The 18,228-nt window shown below is 32.2% G+C and overlaps 1 long non-coding RNA gene across 1 annotated transcript; it reads right to left on the bottom strand.

The window, feature by feature from the left end:
* Positions 1 to 16,363: 16,363 nt before the first annotated feature.
* LOC123723408 lies at positions 16,364 to 17,251 on the bottom strand. The gene is made up of 3 exons (XR_006756734.1): positions 17,124 to 17,251; positions 16,763 to 16,906; positions 16,364 to 16,443 (listed from the first exon to the last, which is right to left on the bottom strand). It is a non-coding gene; the product is annotated as an uncharacterized LOC123723408 (long non-coding RNA).
* Positions 17,252 to 18,228: the final 977 nt, after the last annotated feature.

The raw sequence follows: 18,228 nt of genomic DNA, 5'->3' as shown, positions 1-18,228 counted from the left end.
TGAGCTTGCAGGCATCAGGGTTGCCCTGGAACAGCTGTGTGGACTGATGAGGAAATTTTGAGAAAAATAAAAGTGTATTATAATTTGGCAAATGAGTTTTATTCACTATTATTTATTTATCTTATATATATATATATAAGAAAGTGGTGTTAGTTACATTATTTATTACTCAAGATTGGTCAAACTGATTTAGCTGAAAATTGATGGGGAGGTAGCTTAGAACTAGGAGACGGACATAGGATCTTTTTTATCTTGTGTGCATTTTTTTTATTCCGTGCGGACGGAGTCGCGGGTAAATGCTAGTTTATAATACAATATTAACCTAAAATACAACTATGTCCCACAAAATTATATTAGGTCCTTACATATTGTAACTATCCTTTTTAAAATATATGCAAACTCTCAGTTTATACAACATTTTGCAGTAGACTAAGGACACAAAATTTGTATATCTTTCCAAAGGTTGAGTTTGTTATTTGTGCCAGGAATATTTTACATATGTGATCGTCTAATTTAGGATTTTGTTCTACGTTGTGTTTTTATAGTAACTGATTCTTTTAGGTTATATTTGGAGTAATGACTATTCACTTCCATTCTCGAATCCGAGTTTAGTATCTCTTAATAATTAATTAAAATTAAAGGAAAATAAAATTATCTTTAATATACTTGTAAAAGATTACAAGCTATATTTACAATTCCCATTACAAGTATTAGTCGCTCCCCTCATTTCTTAAAAAAAAAATGTGGGGAGGCACACAGCTCCAAAAACATCTCCCGCTGTGTGCGGTGAGTGCCGACCCACTATTGCACTCCCCCCGAAGTAGGGACAATAGTTGGCCTTTGGATTCCAATAAATACTGGCGAACCAGCAAGTGAGTATCAACTCATTGTCAGTGCGTAAGCACAAATTCAATCGATATCGCATATCAATGCGTGTTGTACACCGACAGGTGTAAATAAAATAAGGCAAGACTCTCAGGTCATAGTCAGCAACGGTCTCAGCCTGCAGAGCGCATTGTGAGTCTACTGCTCGCCTCAAGGGGTGGGGTCCAACGTTGAGCGAATGCTTTCGCAGCCTTGAGAACTTTGTTCCCTCCAGCTACCACCACGCATGAGACAAATGCATATGCTCCACCAACTATGATCAAGAAAGCTATTTGCCACAATTTCATATATCAGTATATTCAATTATTCAGTAGGTGAGATTTTTGTGTCTTATTGCAAAGCATAGACATCGATCAAATTTGCATCACTCAATTACAACTCGTCATTAATATTTCAAAATGTGGACAATTTAATGGCCATATTAATTCTGTTAAACATGGGAGGTCAGACAGTCTGCAATCTCGAAGCAAGAGATCCGACTTGGGCAAATCTAATTAAGATAAGCGTCATACTACAATATTAGGCGCTATCATTGAATTTGCACAAGGTCATCATAAGATCTCCAATGTACTTCATTCAAGACGCATATCAGATATCACAGTAAACAACAATATCTTAGCAAATACCTCCATCAACTCAGACCAATATAATGTATTCATACTACTATGAAGTACTCAATAATCCACTCCATGGAAAATAATCAATCCGGTGATAGTCGCATCAGAGATGTACCATCGGTAGGCAATAAACAACAAGTTCCGGTTTAGAGTGCTATCACCAACTCATGAAAAATCAATTCCAATATGTCTTAGACAACATCTCTCATAACCATCACAAGTCGTCATATCGTCTCGCAATAAGCATCAATGTACAGCACTAAAATCATATACAATCTCAGCACTTATACACAACGCATTACTGCTGCAAGTATGTATTCACATATTTGCTAGATCGATATAATCCACTTGCAGACACCAAGCTTCACAGCCTCTTAGTCCATATATTTAGTCTAAGTCAACTTCGGAAAGTTTTGTAATTCAATGTATCATAGAAGCAAGCCTCTAAGACATTAAATTCCCTTATCTTAAAGCCGTAGCCCTAAAATATGGTTCTGAGTATATTCCAACACCGAAGCGCTAGCACATACTCCTCCCATACTGATATATTTAGCGAATGATTAGATCACCACTATATCCAGCTGGTATCAGTTATATAAATATGAAAAAAATACAAGACCTTTCAACTTATGTGAAATCATTATCATTCATGCAATTATGTATACGTCTCTTTCAGAGCACTTTCTTAGAGTCCTTACACTCATATAATTATTTTATATTGATGCGTCTAGTGTTATAATAATAATAAATTATTTTTATTATGTAAATATTTCTTTATTAACTCTGTATACCCCCTTTTAAAATATACAAAGTTATATCAATTTATATCTATTATTGATATATTAACATATTTACATTCAATTTTGACTTTTTTGGAATTTCTCATTTTTCCCATTTTAGTCACACCACACACCCACATATATAGATATATGCTCGACATGTATATCACGAGCCGTTTTCCCACAGGGCATTCACGTTTTAAAAACCACTTTTATCCCCTAAATTTTTAATTATTAATTCATCTTCCCCTTTCAATTCCAAGTCCAAACATATACTTTTTATCAATGGAAAAAAATAAAAGTTCAATACGTGAACACTCAATAATTTTTCAACTTAGAAAAATTTTGAAAATTTTCATTACGCGAACTCTCTATGGGACTTTAACTCTTTTTTCCAATTTTCATTACATGAACTCCCCATTATATTTTTATATTTTCTTTTAATATGTTTCATCCATTAATTAAGTATCTAAATATTAAAATAATATATTATATTAATATATTTTAAAAGACTTTTAAATCCATTGAAAATTAAACTTTTAAATAAGTACTTTTATTATTAATTAATTCTTTAATTAATTAATAATGTTAGTTACAATAGGAAGAGCCGACATCGAAGGATCAAAAAGTAACTTATTTAAAAGTTACCGATTTAAAATTTAAGAGCATCACCGTACTGGGTCAGTGTGGTTGATTATGGCCTAGTCACCCCTGACTTATGGTAATCTCTGAGTCCCTCAGTGGGGAAGGATAGTGAGCTGATGATGATGATTTAAAATCGGTCGCTCTTCGGGCTGTAAGCAGCATGTGTCCAGATTTTATTAACTTTTTGACAAACACGAGGGGATTTTGAAAGAAATGGTGCTATGCTTTCTTTTTGTTTTCTATCGGAAATACATTGATATTGTCCAGGATCAAGGAGTGCGTAATATTTTGTTCCCTTGGGAAACCTTTCCGCAAGATCAAAAGCCATTGTGTATAAATGTTACAAAAATTTTGTTATTTGTTAATTAAATGTAATGAATTGTGAAAACAGTGAAGTCATAGGAAATACAATTTTTATTTCCCGTCATCCCTTTAACCCTCTGACAAATTATGTTGTGAGTTGTGACATATCTATAGACCAAAGAGAAAAATAATATTTAAATAGAAAAGTATAGACGGATGAATTTTAATCAAAAAAATTTTTACAGCTCACTCAATATAAAAAAGTGTCACATAATCCCACCGGCCTCTTTAAATGGACTAGATATAAGAAGTAGTAATTTGTATATATTTGATTTAACCATTTTGGGGCTGATTGTAGCTGGTGATGTAGATTCGGACTAATAATATAGATAGAATCAACTGTTACGAGTACATATAATCAACACACGCATTTAAATCGGAACGAAGCTAAAGCTGTCATTTCCTAGCAATCGCCTATAGATTTCCTATAATCCTTTTCGTACTGTATATCGATAAGGTTATTTGAACCAATGGGCATAAGTCAAACTAATAGCCATCCCCTCTTGTCAACGTCAAAAAATATCACAAGATTGTGTTAGAGTTTGCTTATTGATCTTGAAACTATCAGTTGATGTCATTGTCAATCTGTTTTGTTCGTTTTGTTAGTGTCTTTGTCAATGTATCTAATGTAACCAAAACAAATTTTACTGTTAATTTTAGCTAATTAAAACCTTATATTCATTAAAGGTTTTGTCTTATTTCACATAATATTCCGCTAAGGATTACTGGCCACCTACAGATATCAGGAGGTTTTAAATTTACAATTCTGTACTGTCATGAGTGTGTGATGAGCTGTCGAGAGAAAAAACTTCGTTAAAAAACTGTCTTTCTTTATTTTTGTAATTGTTCGTGTTTAACAGATTGTGCATGGCTTTAGAGTTCAGATAGCGCCATCTATTGGATACTTTTTGAAACAAAGATTATAACATTTCTTATTTAAACTTTAATGTACGTAATATTTAATAACACTAATATTCGAAAAATCCGTAAAAAGTTATGAAGTGTGAGATTCCAATTCGTTTATCACTAATTTAGAATTTTACTTCCTACGTTCACTATACGTGTTCTGTGCCGACGTAATATACCCCATGACACTCATGGGAAGAAGACGAATCCAATGACACCTCACTTGTCAAACTCGGTTCAGTCATTTAGGCTTTAGACAGTCACAATGGAATTTACTAATACAAAATCACATACATAAAACAAACTAACATAAGCGCGAAAAACATTACCCTATTTATCATTTAGGTAATCAGTCGGGTTAAATGAGATATTTTGAGTACTGATAATTTTATTAAAGTCTGAATATTTTGTTAGTTTATGCAGATTGTTACTGGATGAGTCCTAGTTCGATACCTATTAATACGCTTTACAGTTACTCATTAAATCTATATATATAAAAGAAAGTTGTGTTAGTTACACTATTTATAACTCAAGAACGACTGAATCGATTTGACTGAAAATTGGTGGGCAGGTAGCTTAGAACCAGGAAAAGGACATAGGATAATTTTTACCCCGTTTTCTATTTTTTTTCCGCGCGGACGGAGTCGCGGGAAAAAGCTAGTAGGTTATATATAATAATTATTATCACATAGTCGTTACATTACACTAGGGTACTTATTTCAATACACTAGGGTAGTTATTTATAATACTTATTGATCTTATTTACAATAAGTGTCGTATAAATTATTTAAAAACTTGTATAAGACTTCTAACATTGCTTAAGCCTTCGAGCATAGTAAATTATATCTTAAAAGACCAAAGGTAAGAGGTTTCTGCCTTCCTGAGCATTTTATAGATATTTCTCGTCAAGAAAAGTAAAACAAAAAATTCTGCGAAAAATAGAAAACTCCTACTTGCCATATACTTAGTGTTCCTGTCTCTAACTTCAAGTCTAGTACAATGGTTATTATACTTTAATATCCTATTAATTTGCGCTTATATTGTACTTACGTTTATGTCCCTACTTAGGCCGAAACCGACTCCAAAATAACAATAATTATACAATATAGACATGTTACAAGAAAGAAGAGAACTTTCTTTAGAGTTTAGAGGGTTTTTGAAAGAGAGAAGAAAGAAAGAAAGAAGTTTTCATGTCATTATTTTGTTTCTTTTTAGTGCATTTTGTTTGAGATGGTTTTTTATGGTACTTTTGAATGCATTTTGTTTGAAATTGTTTTTTTATGTTACTTTTGAGTGCATTTTGTTTGAGATTGTTTTTTATGGTACTTTTGAATTCATTTTGTTTGAAATTGTTTTTTTATGTTACTTTTGAGTGCATTTTGTTTGAGATTGTTTTTTATGGTACTTTTGAATGCATTTTGTTTGAAATTGTTTTTTTATGTTACTTTTTAGTGCATTTTGTTTGAGATTGTTTTTTATGGTACTTTTGAATGCATTTTGTTTGAAATTGTTTTTTTATGTTACTTTTGAGTGCATTTTGTTTGAGATTGTTTTTTTTGAAGTCGGCTATTTTTTTTTCTTAAAATTTTTGTTTTATTTCACAATTTTTAGTGAATTTGAAGTTCAATTACAAATTTCCTTAATACGTATGAGGAAAGAAATAAAGAAAAGGACTTTCCTATTTAATATGTGTGTACTTCAATTCAAAAACTAATTTAGAATGCAGCAGATAACCACTTATCCTTTAAACAGTGAAATAATTATCAAAATCGGTATACAAATCGAAAATTAACGAACTAATACATCGTAGCGTGCCTTTAATTTAGTCCAGCCGCGCGCCGCCGTAGAATTTTTCGAATGCGCGTAGTTTTTAATAATTTAATATCTTCCAAACTATTGATCAGAATTACATAGTTTAAAGGCTAATGTAATCTGCATTTAATACTCTAGCCATCAAACATATTTATTTGGATAAGGATTCATATCGAATATAATATAATAGCGCCGTAAGCTTACGACCCTGATTTTCGTGTGCATTTTAATCGAAGTTTGTTCACAATAACATGGTTTTTGTGAGACATCCATAGATGATAGATATATGCCACCTGAGACTTTTATTTAGCAAATTTAAGGATCTATAATTACTCCATACATCATTTTAATGTAGGTCATATAGTTTGACCTACGTAAGCCCAGAAAGCAAATTTGTGCTATTCATTGTAACGCGATGTAGCATTTTTCGTTTCCGCGTAATTTTATTCTTACGATATCTCCTAAACTATAAGACAGAATGATATAGTTTTAATTGCAAATATAATCTACATTAAATTCTCTTGATAATGAACATGTTTATTTACATAAGGGTTAATACTGAACTTGAATAATAGCGTCGGAAATAGGGCATGAATTTAATTAATGTTTCGTAAAGAAAAAAATGGTTATTGTGAGAAAACTATAAAAGATAGATATATGCTATCGCGGACGTCCTGTAATTCAGTTTGAAAACACGGAAGCTCATTAACCTAAGACGTTTGGGTAGAAATAGATAGAATAAATAATTGTTTATATGATTCAGTAATCTCTAAATTATGCAACTCTGTTCCTAGGTTGAGTAATTACGGTGTCGCAGATGTTTTTAATTCTAAAACAAAAAAAAACTTTAACATTCTTTAAGTAGGGAGCGACGATAACTATAGACACTTAAATATAAGAGGAACGCGCCGTTATAAGAGGCGACTGTTCCGTACTTTATATTGCAGGTTGATGTAACATTGAGCGGCCGTGACACATTGATGTCTCTATTTTTTCAAAGAGAATGAGAGGGATAACAATATGTTTCAGTACAAATGTTAAGACAGTCGAAACCCACTGTCAAAGATGCAGTCGCAGCTCGCGCAGTAGACATCCGTTTCTCGTTGTTGTCAGAACACAAAATGATTTATTCATGACCGCGCAAACAATCTTGTATGTATGACATCAATGACCACACAACTTGTATGGACAACATTTATCCCGTTTTGTGTTTTGTACAGATTCCACATTCGCAAAAAAAAATTATAGATGCATGATTTCCTGTCGGGCGACTGTTCAACGATTTCCTTAGCGAAGCTATGGACAGAGGCGACCGGGTAGATGTAGTATATACCGACTACAGCAAGGCATTTGATCGTATAAATTATGACATCCTATTACATAAGCTCTGTAATATAGGTATAAGGGGTGACCTACTTCGGTGGTTTTCATCGTACATTGACAATAGATCTCAGGCTGTCGTACTAAATAACTACATTTCGAGTTGGATTACTGTGCCTAGCGGTGTTCCCCAAGGCTCCTTGCTCGGGCCCTTATTATTTGTGATCTATGTAAACGACATTGCTTCCTGCCTTGAGTCTTCAAACCTATTGTGTTTTGCCGATGACATGAAAATATTTACCACAATATCATCGTTTGATGACATGAAAGCACTTCAGGCCGATCTCTGTCGATTAGAAAATTATTGCGTCACTAATAAACTCGATCTTAACCCTTTGAAGTGCTCGGTAATTACCTATACTCGAAAACGTATGATATTTAATACTTCCTATACGCTGGGTGGTCAAAACCTGCCTAAATGCACAAATACCCGGGATTTAGGCGTTCATCATGACAGCAATTTGCTCTTCAATATGCATGTTGATACTATTGCCAAAAAAGCCTCCAAGTCGCTCGGGTTTATCATGCGACACGCTAAATGTTTCACTGAAGCTAAGACTCTTAAAATACTCTACTGTACCTACGTCAGAAGCCATCTAGAGTATGCGTCGCAAATTTGGAATCCCCGATACCATAAATATATTGACAGGTTAGAAAATATTCAGAAACGATTCATTAAGTTCCTTTGCTTTCACCAAAGAATTCCTTATCACTCTAAAGACTACATCTCACTTTGTAAAAAATTTCATTTATTGCCGCTTATCAACCGTCGTGAGACTGCCGATTTTATGTTCGTCCACAAAATATTAAAAAATTATATTGACTGTCCGGAATTACTATCCAAAATCAACTTTAGCGTACCTAGCAAATCCCGTCGATACAATCCCATCATAAGCGTACCGTATGCGTCAACCAACTACAGGCAGAATACGTGTGTGGTGCGTGCGAGCTCCAGTTTCAACATACTGTGCAAGAAGCATGATATAGACCCATTTGTATTGTTATTAAATAATAACAGTAAACTTAGTAGTGCTGTGAAATTACATACTTTTTAGTTTTTTTTTTCTGTATTTCTATCATAAAATGTTGTACTTATATATGTTACTTAAAAAATGTATAAAAATACATACAATTAATTTTCAGTTTTAATTATATACTTGTATACATTATATAAAATACTTTATTTATTATCATGTATCCTTTTTTTAAATAGGAATGTAATAAAATTAGAGTAGATTAACTTAAATTGTATTTAAACGTATTTATTATTAGCCTTTACACAATTTCCACTGCAGATATACTAATTACAATAACATGTATGCGCAGTAGATATAACATGTTTTGTGCAGTGGAAACCTACTTTAATTTCTTAGTTCTATTTATGAAGTACTTACTGTTGCCGCGAAAAAACACAAAAAAGTGGAAAAAAAACTTGTTAAATAGTTTATTTTAATAAAGATAAAAATTCGTCAGTGTGGAATTCACAAATAGCCTATGTTACTCTCACATATATCGGCCACCTTCTAGTGTAAGTCGTATAAAAGTCGGTCTAACTGTTTCGGAGATTACCCTGAACGAATGATTTGAAAATTTTCACAATAAGCTACTGAAATAAATCAAGTTGAAATTACAAATATGATTTTTTTGTCATTCAGTACCTTAGTTTAACAGATATGGATGAATAAATATTATTAAAAACATGTCTTTGATTAAATTGTAGACTGCGTATTTTTACAGAAATAATTGGAAGTAAATTTTTAGTCTTAGACCTTTTAATTTTGTTTTAATTGTATTTTTAGATAAGTAAATCCAACGGTAGTAAATGCTAAACGTTTGCAATGCAAATTAACCTAATGAGGTCAACGAATATTGTACAATTTATTCCTTCTTGTAGAAAATAATGTCACACGTGTGAATGCAGACCATTAAAATATATAGCGTATTCCAGCAGTAGTATACGGCATTGGAGGAAGTCTTCAGAGGTATTGATGGTAATAATACAGTTGGTACCTCTCAATACCTTTGTTATACATATCGTCGGTTTCTGAGACCGAAATCCTAGTTTAAAACATAACATTTTTTTTGTCATTGAGTGAGAGGAATGACTATGTTTTATACGGAGATTTTGGTGCCTTAATCTTACTTTATATATAACCCGAAATTATTATTTCTGACCGAGATTTTACTGCAGAAACAAAAGCCGCACTTGGTATTTGGCTTTCTTTTTTTATGTTTAAGCTATGTGGGTATTAAAAACAGTAATAAAGATAATGGAACCTTAATTTGTAGTAATAACGATAGGCAATATCAAATGTGTGCTAGGTCATAGTTGGAATCAAATAAAATATATTCCGAATGTATATGCTTTAGTAACAAACTAGTGCTTAATGACTCAAAGCTTTCTAAACTAGTCTCAAGGGCTACGCTGATTAATCTATAAATTTAATTTGTGACGTAACACTACCAACATACAAGAAAACTTTAGTAAAATGATATTCCCACTATAATTTAAGTCCTACGTAAATAAAATAAAAAATATGTTACGGAGAATGAGAAATATTATCTGAGTTAATTTAAAAGTATTATATCTTACTTGTTATGGATGGATGTTTGTTAGAAAGTATCTCCAGAGCCCTTAGACGGATCTCGTTGAAATTTGGCATAGATGTAGAGCACAGTCTGGAAGAAGACATAGGCTACTTACTAAGTTATGTTATAATTCCGCGCAGTCGGAAATGCGGGCGTCATCTAGTTTTTTTTTATATTTATGATGTGTTATTACACTTGCTCGAACCATCGTAATATTATGTATTGGTATATTAGATAAAAATATAAAATGTATATAAGCTATAAATGGATTAAATACAAAGAGAAATGGTAATGTTCTGTTACAAAAGACAAACAAAAGGTGAAATACGCTCGTACACTTTCATTAATGCATTTCTTTGGAGATAAAATCTAAAAAAAAATATTAATCTAATAACTTAAACTGACATTGTTAGAGTCTACCATTTTTAATTTAATATTCAGTTAAGCATTTTATATCAGAAATATCCGCAATAATATTAGTTTTAAACTTCGAACAAATAATATTACTAATAATGGAACTTAACGCTGTCAACATCTCCCTGCCCCTTAACCTAAGGAGGATAGGCAAAATGTGTATTACTAGCTGTAAATAAAAGCTGTAAATAAAAAAAAACCCTTAAAAGTAACCTATGTGTTCTTCCAGACTATGTTCTACATCTATGCCAAATTTCATCAAGATTCGATGAGCCGTTCCGGAGATACCTTCATATTATTCACATTTATAATATTAGTAAGATTAGTAAGAAGTAAGATAAGATTTTAACTTAGTTCATTGACTCCCATATACTTAATATTTGCAATACATTTTATAATTCACTAATCTACTAGCCCTGGTTTTGTCCGGGTGGTAATTTACATAAGTCTGATCTCTTTTCTTTATAAATAAACTTCTTGATGATGAAAATCGTATTTTAATCGATTTCGTTGCTAAGCAGAAAATTCAAGACAGAATTCCCGAAAAGCAACTGTCTTATATGATTTATAGAATAACAAGACAGAAACTGTAAAACATAAATGTAATGAAATAAGACGTTATGAAAAATACATAATACACAATAAGATAATAATAATACACAATAAGACATTAGTAAAGAAATTAAGTAGGTACCAGTTGTTACAAGACGGCGTCTTTTGTTAAAATCGTATAATTGCAAATTATTGTTAAAGAAGTTGTCTATGGACATCGGTCACTTTGCTATTTTAGCGAATTCTGGGGGCCGCTTGCTTGGTTGCAACCATCTATATATATATAAAAGAAAGTCGTGTTAGTTACACTATTTATAACTCAAGAACGGCTGAATCGATTTGACTGAAAATTGGTGGGCAGGTAGCTTAGAACCAGGAAACGGACATAGGATAGTTTTTACCCCGTTTTCTATTTTTTATTCCGCGCGGACGAAGTCGCGGGTAAAAGCTAGTTTAGTATAAAAAAACGAGTTGCCAAATTGCGCTTATATTGACTGTTATGTCTAATAAATTTGAGCAATATTTTGAATTGATAAAACACAGTACACAAAATATTATGATATGACCAAATGATGCTAATATGTGACACAATGATCCTTAAATTGATCACTAAATTCTTCGCTTGAATTTTTCCTTTCATTATTTCCCAAAAACTGATTAGGTATCTATCGGTTTTTTATATGTTTTCCTTTTTCCTTTTACCACTAATTAAAATATGCTAAGTGCAAGAAACACTTTCTATCCCACTTTTTACTATAAACGAGCATCCTTAGTTTTTCCCCTATAGAAGTATTAATTGAATTGTTCAACGTAACTTTCCTTTATGTATTACCACTTTCGTTTTATAGAAAAGGTCTGCAGTTGTTTTTGTTTTTATAAAGTTAAACACTAAACGTGAACAATAACATGACATGCTAAGGATATTGTATAAAATTTGGATTCCTCCGAATATATTCATAATAAATCTATCAACCTTAGGCTTCGACTGTCACGACACTTGTAATAAATCATATTGTTGTCTCAGTTTTTTTAAAGAGAATGTAAAGGGCAGAGATAACAAAATGTTCACAAATAGATTTCTGAGGCAATGAAAACTCACTTTAAACAAAAAAACAACAGGAATAAAATTAATGTAGTATTATTTTCAATATGTTTTTATCGTGGTGTTTGTTATATATTTATGTTCTATTCCGTTAAACGACTGATTGATACGAATGGTGTTGGATTACTTTTATTTATAGAGTAGCGCGGTTCTCGGATCATTAGTCGCACTTTTTGTGGGATTTTGTGAAACAAATTGGTTTTAAAGGAAAATGTGTATACATATTGTATCTGTACATTTTGATACACATGTTTATTACCTTTTTCTCAGTAAAAAGTGTAAATATTTAAAGTCCGCTCATACAAATTCAGTTTTTGGATACACAGGGTAAATTAGTTATTAAGCTACTTTATATCATCTTGTTATATTCAAAAAGATTTAATTATAATATCTGAAATTATATTTCAATCTACTCAAAAACCGTAATCTTACTAATGGATGGACGGATGGATGTTTGTTAGAAGGTGTCTCTGAAACGGACCATCGGATCTTAATGAAATTTGGCACAGATTTAGAACGTAGTCTGAAAGAACACATAAGCTACTTATTAAGTTTTCTTTAAATTTCGCGCGGACCGAGTCGCGGGCGTCAGCTAGTATTGAATAATTTTATAAAAGGCTAGCTGTCGCACGCGACTCCGTCCGCGTGGAATTAATAAAAAAAGTTTAATTAGTAGCCTATGTGTTCTTCCAGGCTATGTTCTACATCTATGCCAAATTTCAGTAAGATCAGTTGAGCCGTTCTGGAGATACTTTCTGACAAACATCCATCCACCCATCTAAACTTTTGTATTTATAAATTAGTAAGATAATATTAAGGAAGTAAGATAGTAAATAATTAGTAAGATTTCTCCTTTTTTATTTTTGCAGCTAGCAGTGCCAAACTACGAAGGGACGGGGTTCTAAACCTGTATCCCTTTCCAAGGGTTGGGAGGGCCCACCACACATGGCAGGTGCCAGTTAACGACCAATATTTAGGTAATGTTAGATTTTAAGGAAAAACGATATCAGGAATATTGTTTTTCCTTTTAACAAACAAATAAAGAAATTAATTTAAAATATATTTCTTATAAGGTCTTACAAAATCACACATTCATCAAAACTTATTCAAAGGAAAGAATACGAAAACATATGTGGCGGTGTTATTTATGACGGACGATAACATCGACACGGAATTGTCAATCATGCACAATGCACGCAAGCTTCAACCACAACTTGTCATTTAATGACCACAAGAACCTGAACCTTCAGTGCCTATGATAGAGATTGATTTTGGTTGGAATTGATCATGGAATCAGTGTAAGTACAACATGCTGGCAACGGTCATCCATCATTCATAGTCCCGGCAGCGTAACGAGTCTTTATTCGAACTGAAGATGCGTCTGAGTCGGTTCCTACACCCTCCCGCGACGAACACTCTTTTACTTCTTATTGATGGATCACGAGTTTGTGAGTTTATCGTCGTAGAGTATACATCTTGATAAACGTCTATCCGCGACGTCTCTTAGCCCATTTTCATGCCGGATGAAAGAGTTATGTGTCAGAATGATTTAAATAATAATGGATACAATTTTGTAAACATTGCAACGTAGTTGTTTGAATTGCTTTGAGGGTGTACCTTTGCATTATGAAACTTTAGGGATAGCTGAATACATATTAAGTTCATCCTAAACTATTCTAATATAATGACTACAGCCGTTGATCTATAAGAACAAAATCTCTATATAAAAATATCGTAATCCCTGTCAATATCTTTGACAAAACAAAGATAACAATATGTTTTTAATACGGATTTTGGACTCAGAAACTCTTGGTTAATGCTGTATTCTGCTTTTATTTAAATTAACATTCACTTCATACTTCTTAAAGAAATGAAAGCATTCTTCATACCACATTAAACCGAGTGAGTAGTTTTTACATAAACTATTAATAGTAATTCAATAAGAAAAAAACTTGGCAGTGACGCACTTATTGCTAAAAGACAAGTTGACATTTTTTTTTTCACACCACCAAAAAACGAGAACTAATAAACTGGACGCGATAACTTAATGCATTTTTTATCTTGATTTGTTAGATAACAAGCAATAGCTGATAGTAATCTATATTTAACAACAAAGTCTTAAGATAAAAGACATAGTAATGACAAAAGTTAAAAGAGCATCATAACAATTTAAAAATGCTATTGTCAACGCCATCTCTCCATCTCGCATCGTCTATTATTTCTTTAACCACAACATTGTAGCTCTCCCTTTCATCTACAATGGATACGTGAAAGGCTTCCCAATCAGATAGTTGGCATAACTGAATAGCTAATGCGGTCGCCCCCACCTGATAAGCGGAGTTACCGCACGTGAGTCCTACAAACTAACGACGTCCGATCTTATCTCTGGTGACGTTTCAATACACCATCCAGCCTCAGATGAAGAATTATATAGATATGGCATGCGCGTTCACCCGTAAGGGACAGATAGAGAGTACCATAGACTATACCTATATATAAGTGAGAGGATTGGGGTTACCAGTTATTTGTTTTGTCCCGAAAATGAATAATTACGATATAATTTAATATAGACCAATTTATATATTCCCAATTAAATTGTAATTAATAAACGTAATAAATATAAAAAACAATACGTAATTTTTGTTTATGTGACTAAGATTACGTAAACAGATTTTTTTAGTAATACTTAGTCAGGTCATAAATTCTGTTACATGTTTAATATAAAATAATTGAAACAAGTTTATTCATTATGTGACCATTTATATACCAAAATGAACTTAACAAAACATAGATTCTTATGACACTAAAGTTTACTCAAAATGACATCCGTGATTTTGAATACAGGCCTTCAATCTGCTCGGCCAGTCGTCTATCACAGCACGAACGAGGTCCATGTCAATATCGGCGGCTGCCTTAATCAAGGATGTCTTGAATGACTCCAAAAAAAGAATTTCCCGATATTTTTTTCCCGCGTACTGCTTCAACAAAGCGCGACATCTCTTCAGTCTTAGGTCCATTAGACGAGCATTCAAACGATGTCCTATTTTTCTTCGATATGCACGAAGCCCTAAGTCTTCATAAAAAGCTACAAAAAACATACCAATATTATAGTCATATAATTTTAAATTACTCTGTATATCATTACAGTGAACAATACATGTAAAACTACTTAATATTAAACTATTTTGAATGTAATTTCTAAGAAACAAAATTTACATGGGACAAATTAAAAAGCATACTCTTTAAAATCAACGGGATAAGAAAGTATCAAATATTTAAAAACACAGCATATACCAGAATTAAAAACTCCTTTTGAAATCTGTTGAAAATAGTATAAAAAATGTGAATTGTTTCATTTATATACATTATACATACTATAATTTATTTCCCCTAAATTCAGGGTAATTTTTACAACAAGATGGTGGTATTATTTTTACGGGTAATAACCAACCAATTTGAAAAGAAGTTTAATATGGCCGCTTGTTTCCCAGATCTACAGTATATTATTTGACACAAATGACATCTGCGTTTGGGCGCATAATGTTCGAAAAATACTATTTTATTTTAGCTGATTTTACCCGTATTTTAACATATTAGTTATTACAAAGACTGTAAAGAACAACTAGTTTGTATTTTCTTCCTTATTTTGTATGAATACATGTGAATAAGTGCGTAGTTTCAGTACTTACGAGTGAAAGGTTATGTTTTTCTCTTTTCGCTCACTACGGCTTTTACAACCGACAATACAGCAGTATACCATGTTTTATAAACTTTACCTTACTAAAACTGAAATATCAAAATATTTTTGCACAATTACAGCCACTAAGTACTCACAATTTTCGAAAAATAGCACGAATGTCAAACTTTGTTAGGGACAACCTAGGTTGTTTGTAGGGGACAACCTTTGTTCCAAACAAACCCCAAAGCCTGGTACGCAGAAAGGGACAGAAGATAGTTATCCCTGTCTTTGTCACGTCACAGGAATTAGGTATAACTGTATCTCTCTCACTCACGGTATTATTATTACCGTGTCATAGACTTGGGCACAGTGTTGATTTTTTTCTCTAACAGTACAAAGATTACAAAGTATAATGCTGGTGTTGAAATATATATTTTTTTTTGCTTTATTCAAATCGGAGATCATAACCTCACTCCACAAGAACTGTCTTATTAAAAAAATATTAATAGTGTTTTGTGTTAAGACAATCTTTACTTACCGCCCACCAGCTCTTGAATTAATTCTAGGTAAAATTAAATATGCGCCTTCGTCAACAAAACTTATATCCGAGTTAATGTCGGCGTCGAACTCCGGTGCGAAATTCCAAGTAACGCCTTCTACATGCACCGAACCACTGCGGCTTCGTGCTTTCTCAATAATCTTAACTCCGTTGTAGTATACCTAAGGAATAATATTATATTATTAAGTCAACCACAAAAAAATTACATATGCAAAGTGTAATTTTGCTAAAATGAAAAAATTATAAAACACTACAGGTGTTACACTTCACTACGGAACGGTACTTTGGTACGCTATACAACATTGGCTAGCCTTATTTTACAATATTACTTCTCTTTTTCTTATAAATTTACGCCATGTAAGGAATTAGATGATCTTTTGTTTACTTAATTAAGGTTTCAAATCAAAACAAGGAACACAACATGCATTTATTTTGATAAAATATTTATACTTTTAGGTTATTCAAAAAATTTTAACTTACATCTTCTATACATCCACGAAAATTTTCCATGTGGCCAAGAAACAATTCAGAGAAGTCACCTTGTCCACCAAGGAATATACCAAAGTGTATGTTCAGTTCAAAAAACCTTCCAGGTAGTCGCTTTTTCACTGTACTTTCATCAATCTAAAAAAATGATAAAGATTGCATTAAAAATTACAACTTTGAAATATGAGGGGGGTAAAATATTGGCAATACTGTTCTATATTTATCTATATATTTGTTATAAAGATAATTGTGATCATGGATAATAACAATATCTGACTTCATTTTCATACTAAATAATTATATTGACATAAAATGTTATGTCTGAAATCATACAACCAAACTTATTAATACTTACCTTCATTGTGAGATTTGCTTCCCTTCTAATAATACTGACATGATGCCACTGAGTATCATTTAAATGTATCCCTTTAGGTGAGGAAAGCTCACTTTCACCAGCACCAAGGTTTATATGCAGTTTTAAACGGCCACTCTCAAGACGAATCTACAATCAAATAACATAAAACTAATAGTTGCTGTAATAAACAAAGCAGTAGCCAAATGTAAAATATTATCAACAAATATATTAGATGCTAATATTAAGTCTATGCTTGCACAGCAATGAAAAATCAAAGTTTAATCAACTCACCATACAGTAATCAGTTTTTCCAGCAGCAAGAAGAAGTAAAGCATCTGACAAATGGGTGCGGAATTTGAAGCTAATATCTGTGGCTCCTTTGGCTTCTTGGAGAGGATATGCTATGTAACTTGCTCCATAGAAAGATGCTGCACAAATGTTTACTTTACTTTAACAATTATACAAACTATAAACATTAAAACTACAGCAGTACAAGGTAACGATAGCAAGTTTAAAACAATGTAAGCTTGTGATCGTTTCGTTATACTCACCTTTATCGTAAGCCAGAACCAAAGAAAACAGTGACACAACTAGAAGTAGCTCCATTATCAAATCAATTTAACTGTAAGAAGTAACCGCAATACCGACTCGAAACTCAATTTATTAAAAAAAAAACAATTTCAAACAAAATGCACTCAAAAGTAACGTAAAAAAACAATTTCAAACAAAATTCACTCAAAAGTAACATAAAAAAACAATTTCAAACAAAATGCATTCAAAAGTACCATAAAAAACAATCTCAAACAAAATACACTAAAAAGAAACAAAATAATGTCATGAAAACTTCTTTCTTTCTTTCTTCTCTCTTTCAAAAACCCTCTAAACTCTAAAGAAAGTTCTCTTCTTTCTTGTAACATGTCTATATTGTATAATTATTGTTATTTCGCAGTCGGTGTCGGCCGAAGTAAATAGGTGACATTTTATATTTGAGATGTATTAGACATACTTACGTTTATGTCCCTACTTAGGCCGAAACCGACTCCAAAATAACAATAATTATACAATATAGACATGTTACAAGAAAGAAGAGAACTTTCTTTAGAGT

Source organism: Papilio machaon, chromosome W (genome assembly GCF_912999745.1).
Source record: "Papilio machaon chromosome W, ilPapMach1.1, whole genome shotgun sequence".
In the NCBI taxonomy this organism is placed as follows: domain Eukaryota; kingdom Metazoa; phylum Arthropoda; class Insecta; order Lepidoptera; family Papilionidae; genus Papilio; species Papilio machaon.
Note: the sequence above shows the minus strand (reverse complement) of the source record. Positions and strands in the feature narration are given on the sequence as shown.